Below are 9434 nucleotides of genomic sequence, written 5' to 3'. Positions count from 1 at the left end.
TTTTAAGGCCCTACCTCCAAATACCGTCACACTCTGAGGTACTGAGGGTTAGGACTGCGACATATGAACTTGGGGGAGGGACACAATTCAGCCCCTAACAGATCCCTTTTCAGTTTATACTCTGATGAGTTTTGACCAATGCGTATTCCCATGTAGTAAATGCCACAATCAAGATGCAAAACCTATTAGTATAAAATAATATTGATCGTCAACTATAATTTAAAACATATATTGTCACAGGATGTAAGGTACACTATAGGGAATATAGATAATGGTACTGTAATAGCTATATACAGTGTCAGATGGGTACTAGACTTGGTGGGGTTATCCCGCTCTGAGGGGTGTAAATGTTTAATCACTATGCTGTTTTGTACACCTGAAACTAATAATAAATAAAAAAAGCAAAATCCATGATCCCAAAGTCATTACCCTTTGTCCCTCTGTAGACAGCTGCCACTTCCCACGCTCGTGCCACTATGGATTCCACTTTTTTTCTAGAGTTTAACATAAATGGGATCACATGCTGTGTACTATTTGGAGCCTGGCTTCTCCCCCTCAGCAGAATGATGCTGGGGTTCACCTATGTTGTACACATCAGTAGTTTGTTCCTTTTTATTCCTCAGTAGTTCCTTTGTATGGAGAGAACCCTGTTTGAGGGACATTTGGGTGGTTTCCAAACTGGAGTTCTTAAGAGTAAAGCTTCTTAAGCATTTGGGTCCAGGTCTTTGTGTGGCCACATATTTTCATTTCTCTTGGGTATCCCACCTAGCAGCTGAATCACTGGATTGAATGGTAAGTGGATGTTTAACTTTGTAACTGTTCTCCTGCGTGACTCTACCACTTCACACTTCCACTAGCAGTGTTCGAGAGTTTCCGTTGCTTTGTCTCCTCATCAATATTTGATGTGTACAGTCTTTTTTATTAATACTTTAGTCCCAAAGGGTATGTACTGGTATCTCATTGTGGCTTAATTTGCATTTCCCTGATGGCTAGTGATGTTGAGCATCTTTCTGTGTGCTTACCAGCCATCATATATCTTTTGTTTTGTCCATTTTTAATTGGGTTGTCATTTTTTTATGGTAGTAAGAGATACATAACATAAAATTTACTGTTGTAACCATTTTTAGGTATGTAGTTCAGTTTAGGCGGCATTCAGTACATTCACACTATTGTACAACCATCACCACCATCCACCTCCAGAACTTTGTATCCATTAAACACAACTCCCCATTTCTCTTCCCCCAGCTCCTGGCAACCACCGTTCTACATTCTGTCTCTATGATTTGACTACTTTAGGGACCTCATATAACTAGAATCACACAGTATTTGTCTTTTTGAGACTGGCTTATTTCATGTAGCATAATGTCCTCAAGGTTCATCCATGTTGCAGCATGTGTCAGAATTTCCTTTTCTTAAGGTTACTTAATATTCCATTGTATGAATATACCACATTTTGTTTATCCATTCATTTCTCAATGGACACATTTTAGCTATTGTGAATAATGCTGAGATGAATATGGCTGTACAAATATCTCTTAGAGTTTCTGCTTCAATAATTGGGTAGCCATTTCATTATTGAGTTGTTGAAATCATACTTTTGAATTAACATCATACTTATCAACTTTGGCCATCTGTTAACTGTTTAGGGTTTCAGCCGACATCTTACTTATCAGCTAACACTTTAGTTATTTGCCAAGCCTAACTTTTAGCCAAGATCTTAAAGAGGAGCTCACACCTTGGTAATCAGGCAACTCCCTGTTTTATTAAAACTAACATCTTTGTTTTCAGCTAAATACCTTCGTTTTCAGTTAACACTTTGATTATCAGCTACCATCTTCTTTTTCAGCGAACACTTGGGGACATTAATATCCTTACTAATGGACATTAATGGATAAGACTTGGCTGAACTGGGAAAGGAAAATGGGGGACTTAGTAAGGAAATGTGAAGACATTAAAGGCAGTACCTCTTTGTTGATGAGGGGGTCCCCAGGGTGTTCTTTCCTCATTTGAACTATAAATTGGGGAGGAGAATGAGCCCACCTTGTTCTCATGACTCCATTAGTGGGCACTGAGCCCCTCGCAGGCCTAGCCCCGTGTTCAGTGCGTACTTAATGACCCAGGTATAGGCACGCTCCCAGCCCCTGCTGCCCCCCCAGCTTTGCTGGGGGCAGGACAGGCAAGTGGAGCTCTGAGAACAGGGGCCTCCATGTTTCCTTCCAGCAAATGGGTCGCTCCAGGCCAAACCCGTGTGAAGTTACATCCCTGTAGTGAAAAAATAACTGAGGAATGAGCAGAGTTGATTTATGGGATGGGCTATGGGAAGGCCAGAGGGTGAGGCAGAAGTGGCAAAGATGCAGAAGGGAGAGAGGGGCCCAGGGCCCAGGAGCCAGCTCAGCCATGGGCCGGACATGGGAGCCGGTGATACGAGGCCCAGGGTCCATGGCACCAAATCCCTCATCCCTCCTCACAGAACTGTCTTCCTCTCCTATTCCTCCACAACTCCCTGTACCCCGTGATGCAATCATGCCCCCCGCCACTAAAACCATGAAAGTTCACTGCTCTGTGCCTTTGCAGTCATACCCAAAATCTGGAATGCATTTTCCTTTTCTCCAGCAGAACTTCTGCAGCCTTAGTGCAAATATTCTCACCTCTGGGAACCCTTTCCCAAGGCCAAGTCCTTGAGATTTTTTTTTTAATTTTATTTTTATTGGTAAGTGTCTTGATGGATCTGAGGCTATAGCTAGGATCTGACTCAGAGTCTGGCTTTCCATTAAAGTTTTTTGAATGAATGAATGAATGAATGAATGAGTAAATGAATGAGCAAGTGGTGTAGGGCTATATGTCTTCTCCAGGGAAAGCAGAAGCTCCAGTAGCTGTGAACTTTATTCTCATATCTTGCTGACATGCCATGTGTTACCCAGAAACCCCTGGAACCCAGTCCCCAGGACTCAAAGTGCAGGTCCGGGATCTGGGATCTGATCCCTGCTCAGGCTGCATCTGGGTCAGACCTGGGCACCTCGCCCGAGCTGAGCAGGGCGTGCAGTGTCACACCTTGGACTCTGGCATCCTCTGGCCGTGGTCACCAGAAAAACGTCGTCCTCTGCTGGGCACAGGCTGCAGGGCTCTGAGAGTGGCCCTGAGGGTGGCTCTGAGGGTGGCCCTGAGGGTGGCCCTGAGGGTGGCCCTGAGGGTGGCTCTGAGCCTCACATGATTCTCACCTCAGCCCTCTGCTCCTGAACTTACTGTGTGACCTCTCTAGCCCCACATCTGCCTCACTCACACATTTGTAGGACCTAGCGCACATGAGGCTCCCTCATCTCCCACCATTCCCCCATCGGCATGGGACATATCCAGCTGGTTCTCAACTCGGGGCCTTTGCACTGGCTGTTCCTTCTTCCTGGAATGCTCTCCCCCAGATCTTGGTCTCTCCCCTTCTTTGTGCCTTAGCCCAAAAGTCACCTGCTCAATGAGGACTTTCCTGACCATCCCAGGAGGCATGAGGTCAGCCCAGCCCTGCTGTACCTCCACTCCCTGGGTGGTCTCAGTGCCTGGGAGGGACAGCTCTCTGTTGGGTCCAGAGTCTCACATCCCAAACATGTGGGGAGCAAAGGGCACTGGACTGCAGGATTCTGGACCCTCCATTTGCTGCGGGCTGCTGGTTGAACCCGGTAATGATATCAGATGTCATTACTGATACCCCTAAAAGAATAGTTCGTAAGGCTGATTTTATGGTTGGGGAAACTGGGTTCAGAGAGGGCAGTGACTTGTCTGAAACCACACAACACTGAGGGGTGAAGACTGCAAATCCATGCTCTGCCTGTCCCCTTGGCTCCGCCTCCTAGCTAAGTCTCTGACCCTCTGGCTTCCTGAAGATTTGCCTCTTGCTCCATAAAACTCCATAAAACAGGCCACAGACTCCATGAAGCAAGGCAGTGGCGGCAGGACAGAGGAGAGAATCTGCGCCTTAGGAGGGAAGCCATGTGACTATGAACCAAGGAGCTGGGACCAAGGTCCACTGAGACTGGCTGGACACTGAATTTCCATTTCATTCTGTGTCTAAGCCCCACTCGATTTGCCCCATTTGTCTGGGCCATTCCCAGCCTGAGCACTGCAAGTCCTACCTTCCAGGAACTCCAGTCCTGGATGAATTGGGACTGTTGGTCACTCTTGAGTAAAGGGAGGTCGAGGCAGGTGGGAGGCCCAGCCCAGCAAAGCTGGAAGGTGGAAATGAAAAGGTGTGAGTGGCAGACGTGGCTGCCTTGGCCTGTGGCAGCCCTGCTGGGCTTGGGAAGCTGAGATGAGACAAAGAGGGGGGTGGCATTCCAGGGACCTCAACGTTACAGGACTTGGGCATCAGGAACCTTGTAAAGTTTTGGTCGCTACGCCCGGGAGGAAGGAGACACTGGGAGAAGAAAACTAAGCCCCTGGAACTCTCTCTACCCGCAGCAACTGGTCCTGGCAGGAGGGGAATGGCTCACTTTCTTGCCCTGCCAGCCTGCAGGCATTGCAGACACAGTGGGTTCTTTCTTGGAGAAGAATTCAGTAACAAAACACTGAACAACACCCCGTGATTCAGCCCCTGCCTGAGGGGCTTTGTAAGGGGTGGGCAGAGAGATAAGCAAACCCTAAACAGCTGCTTCTCTGAGAGGTTCTGTAATTGGAAATATTCTCCGGTCTGTCCCAGAGCCAGAGGCCAGAGGGTCCTGGGGGCCGATTAACCCTGGCCTGCGCCTCCTCAGTGGGGGCGGCACATGCCTGTGGTTTAGGGCGTTGGGGGCTGAATCCAGCTGGAATCTTGGCTGGAGGACCTGCAGCCAACGCAGCTGCCCCAAGGATGCAGGGAGAAGGCCTGACAATAGAAATGCTGACTGCATTCCCCATGGTTACAGCTTCACGCCGGCTTACTCTCTACGACCCATCCACAGCCCAGGAAATGGAGGCCCAGAGAGGGCACGCAGCTGGCTTACCCTAGGTCACCTTGTCAGCTGCAAACCACATCTGGACCCTGTTGATATCCCCAGTGCCTGACTCAGGGCTGCTGAGTGGGTGCTCGCAGAGTGAAGGAGGAAGATACAAGCAGCAGCAGTTAACACTCAGACCAAGTGGGCAATGGTATCGTGCTCTCCACCTCACCCCTGCTTGTCTCTTCCAGAGCTCCGGGTAGGGTTTCCTGAGGACAGGTTACGTGGGTAATACAAGGTTTGAAAACCCATACATGAGTCTAGTGGTTCTCAAAGTGGGGTTCCCGGACTGCCACCAGCAGCATCTTGAACTCGGTAGAAATGCGTTTTCTTGGCCCCTCCTCTGGCCCACAGGGTGGGGACGAGCGATCAGTGTGTTAACAAGCCTCCAGAGGATTCTGATGTTCCATCAAGGCTGAAAGCCCCTGCTCCAGTCCAATGCAAGAGAGGAAACTGAGGCCCAGGTGGTGTCACCTTCTCATGGCAGAGCCCAGAACATACCCTGGGCATTTCCCAGCAACCAGCTCCCCCTCCCTAACAATATGTACTTCTCTCTGGAGAGAATGACCTCCTTTGCCGGAAAGTAATTCACTGAGGTCTTTCTCCTCCACAAGACTGGAAGCTCCTTGAGGGCAGAGAAGACACATGCCTGGCCGTTCTAAAGCATGTGCTTATTAAACTGTCAACGAATTTAACAAATTCTCTTTTATACACTTCCATGTAAGAGGGACTACCTCACCCTTCCATCAAGATCTGGCAGGTTACTCCTCCTTTCTTTCTGGGTGCCCACTGGTCAGGGAGGACAGTGTGGTTAGCTGTGCCCCTTAGTTGGCACCATGATGGTCGGACGCATGGCCTCCAGTCTAGCCTGGTATTTCTCCCTTGGTCAGAGTTGATTCCCAATCCAGTAAGTCACTTGGATAAACTCAGAGATCTCTGGTCATCATCCATGGCCGTCTCCTGGCATTCACACCCATTCTATTGGCCCTTTCCCCTCCCCCAACATCTCCGCCCACCTAGGATGTCTCTGTTCTAAGGGCAACGCTTCAAACTGAGACAGGACCCTGAACCTCAGATGCTTCTGGAATTATCATCTATTCTCCTTGTTTGACACTGTTCCTCTCTCTCCACATACCCTTTGCCAGAGGCCAACAAGATCTCTACTGTTCTCATTCTAGCAGTGGGGTGTCAAACTCAGAGCTAAGTCAGGTGAGAAAACTCCATGGCAGCAATGGGATTCAGAGGTGGCTGCACTTTGGTGTATGTCCCTGCTGTCCTCAGTGCCCAAGAAGTACGTGAGCGTACAATAATCCCATAGCATGGGGCTCAGCTGCCATGTGACATTTAAGCCCCTCACTCTAACCTGTGCCAGAGAAAGGACTAGGCTGCACAGCACACAGCACAGGGGCCGCCACTAAACACTCTTCTCACCTTCCTCCCTCACTGCCCCTGGTCTGGACAATCGTACCGGCCTCCCCCAGGCTCCCTGCCTCCAGTCACACCCTGTCCAATCTGCTCATGGCACTGCAGTGGCCACAGCACACCACAGCTAGGCTCCAGGACACTGTCTGACTCCTCAGCCTGGCATTTGAGGCTCCGAATGGTCTGACCCTAACTTGACATTGTGGCCTCTCCCGTGAGCCCTTCACAGGCCCTCCAATCCAGGGCTCCATTCCACCAAACATACCAGACCAATCACTTCCAAGCCTTTGCCCTGCTGTCCCTACCCTGCTGTCCCCACCACCTGGGTCACACATCCTCCCCTCCCTCTCCCTGGCCATTCATTCAGGTAATAACTCATTCCACACTGACTGATCCCTTCTGCAAAAGCCAGGCTCCTCTCTTTTTATTTTTTTTCCCCTCTTCTTCCACCCGACCCCCTCAAGCCTTTGTTTCTCAGTCTAGTTGTGTAGGTGGGACACAACTCTCTGGCCCATGCTGGTATTATGAGCCTTGTGCTCCCCCCGGCAGAGGCAGTCGCCCGTCATCAGTGGGCCACTCACAGCAGCTCTTGTCGGCTGTCGGCCACTCATGCTGGCCGAGGGCCGCTCACGGCAGCCCACAGCAGCCCACAACAGCCCAGCTCCAGGGAGAGCCGTTGTTCACAATCTTAGCTGTAGAGGGCGCAGCTCACTGGCCCATGTGGGAATCGAACCCACAACCTCTGCGTTAGGAGCAGGGTGCTCCAACCACCTGAGCCACCAGGCAGGCTGGCTCCTGCTCTCTTAGGCCTCCAGTCTGGAGGGGAGGAAATAATGCAGGCTTCCCAAGGAAGTTAAGCCTGAGCAAGAACTGGGGAAAGAAGGGAAGGAAGAGCATTCCAAGAGCAGGGAATAGCCTGCAAAGACCATGAAGCAGGAGGGAGCAGGATAAGGCTGCCTTCAGCGTGTGCCCAGAGCCATTGCTAAGAAGAGCCCCTAGCTCAAGCTTTAAAGCTCCTGGTTGCTGCCTTGAAATTCATAATAATTTTATCTTTGAATGTGCATTGCTCACGTCTGATGGGACCATGGAGCCTGCACCGGGGACTCGGACCCTGGCTGTATGTGGTCCTGCCTCCTGCCACTTCTCCATGACATTAAAGGTCCCGTGCATGACCCCTCTTCCTGGTACCCCAGGCTCTGCCTGGTAACCCCTGCTGCCTTCTGCCAGGAGCCTGGAAGCAGGCACAGAAAGGGTCAGGGTCACATGCCCCGCAGCACCTCAGAGAACAAGGCAGCGGGTGTCCCCACCCCAAGCTGGCAGCACGAGGCACGTGGTGGGCTATTCCAGCAGAGAGATCAAAATACCTCATACGGAGGAACGCCATCCCAGAGGAAGGGCACAATACCCTGTGCGTTCCTGTCACTGTGGGTTGGGGCAGCCAGCCAGGGAAGGCAGATGCCTGCCTTGGTCTACCACCCTTGTCTGGGGCATGGCATCGCTCAGGCAGCCCATGGGAGGGGGAACCCGGGTGCATGAGTGCTAAGGTGTACAGCGAGCCCTAGGTGCTGGCGTAGGGCCCCCATGAGTGCCCCTGCACCCAAAGGAATGTGACATTAAAGAGCAAATACAAAACAGCATGGCAGGTTGAGAGAGAGACAGAGAGAGAGAGAGACGCAGTCAGCGAAAGAATGGAAAACGTTTATATCTTAGTCCCTTTACTGACACTTTAGTCCTGCCTTTCGAATGGGGTCCCGGGCAGTGTGGCTGGACAGAGGGAAGTGGACAGGGAACAGATCACTGCACTCCAGACCTGTGCTGGGGGGCTTAGAAAACCCTCTCCCCAGTGGGCGTGGTCAGAGGAATTAATCCTATTTCCAGGGGAGGGAAAGCAGGGCCCAGAGGGAGGAGGGCCTGTTCCCGATGGAGTGCTCTGGGGCCCAGGTCAAGCTGCCACTAGGTCAGGGACATTGTGTTTCCTGGGAGGTGGGGCCATTCTGAAACCCAGAGTTCCGGTGGTAGGGGGGAGTGGCAAGCAGGAGAGGGCTGGCACAGATCATTTAGGGTCTGGAGCCTGCCAAGGCCCAGGGGCTGCCTGCCCCACCCACCAGCATCCTGGCCCCAAACACCCAAACAGCCATTCTGAGCGTGCCCATCAGATACAGGCTAGCCTTACATCACACCTCTCCCAGCCTCCAGCGCTGATGGAGCCGGTGCTGGACCAAGGGCAGGAGTGAGTTTCAAAACAACAAGAGCAGAACCAGGGAGGAGGCTGGGGGTGGGGGAAGTGTTTTCCCTCTGACTTTCCTGCCTCCACCCAGGAAGTCTCTGGTTTCCTGAGCCCATATTTTTCCAGTGAAGAGAGCCCATGACCAGTGTCTTGCAGGCAAGACACTCAACCTCCCCAACTAAGGCTGCTGGATCAAACATGGGACGGCCAGTTACATGGAAATTTCAGATAAACAAGTAAAATGTTTTTAGTATAAGTATGTTCCAAATATTGCACAGGCCATACTTATACTAAAAAAGGCTGATTTGAAATTGAAATTTAAGTGGATATCCTTTATGTCTATTTGAGAAATCTGGCAACCACACTCCCACTCAGCCCACACGCTCCACCTCCAGACAGTAACCCTGAAACTATCCAAGAACTGTCACAGTTCAAGTCCAGGTGAACATTTTCAGGAAACCCCAGGTGAGAGAGACTTAGAAATCACATTTCACCATTGGGAACCTGAGGTCCAGAAAGCCAAAGGCTTTGCCTGACGTCGCCTAGCAGAGCACGTCTGTCCTGGACGCTTGGATGGCGCCTGGCACTTCTGGGTCAACAGTGAGGTGAGTTCAGTGCTGCTGTGTCCACTTTGCAGAGAAGGAAACTGAGATCCAGGGAGAGAGAGGGGCTTCCTGGGGCTCACGGGAGGTCTACCCCCAGTGTACCACAAAATTAATTAACCCTGACCCTAACTCAAGGCTCCAGCCTCCAAAGCCACCACCCTCCCCCCTGGTTTGGGGGCTAAGGATGTGTGGTTCAGGGAGAGGGATGTTGGGTTTGAA

General features: G+C 51.0%; 1 long non-coding RNA gene across 1 annotated transcript in view; it reads right to left on the bottom strand.

The window, feature by feature from the left end:
- Positions 1-9434, bottom strand: part of LOC109455175 (uncharacterized) — a 92849-nt gene that overhangs the window by 12948 nt on the left and 70467 nt on the right. The gene's annotated exons all lie outside the window — the stretch shown is intronic.

Source organism: Rhinolophus sinicus, linkage group LG10 (assembly GCF_036562045.2).
Source record: "Rhinolophus sinicus isolate RSC01 linkage group LG10, ASM3656204v1, whole genome shotgun sequence".
NCBI classification, from domain to species: domain Eukaryota; kingdom Metazoa; phylum Chordata; class Mammalia; order Chiroptera; family Rhinolophidae; genus Rhinolophus; species Rhinolophus sinicus.
This window is presented reverse-complemented; position numbering and strand designations above follow the sequence as displayed.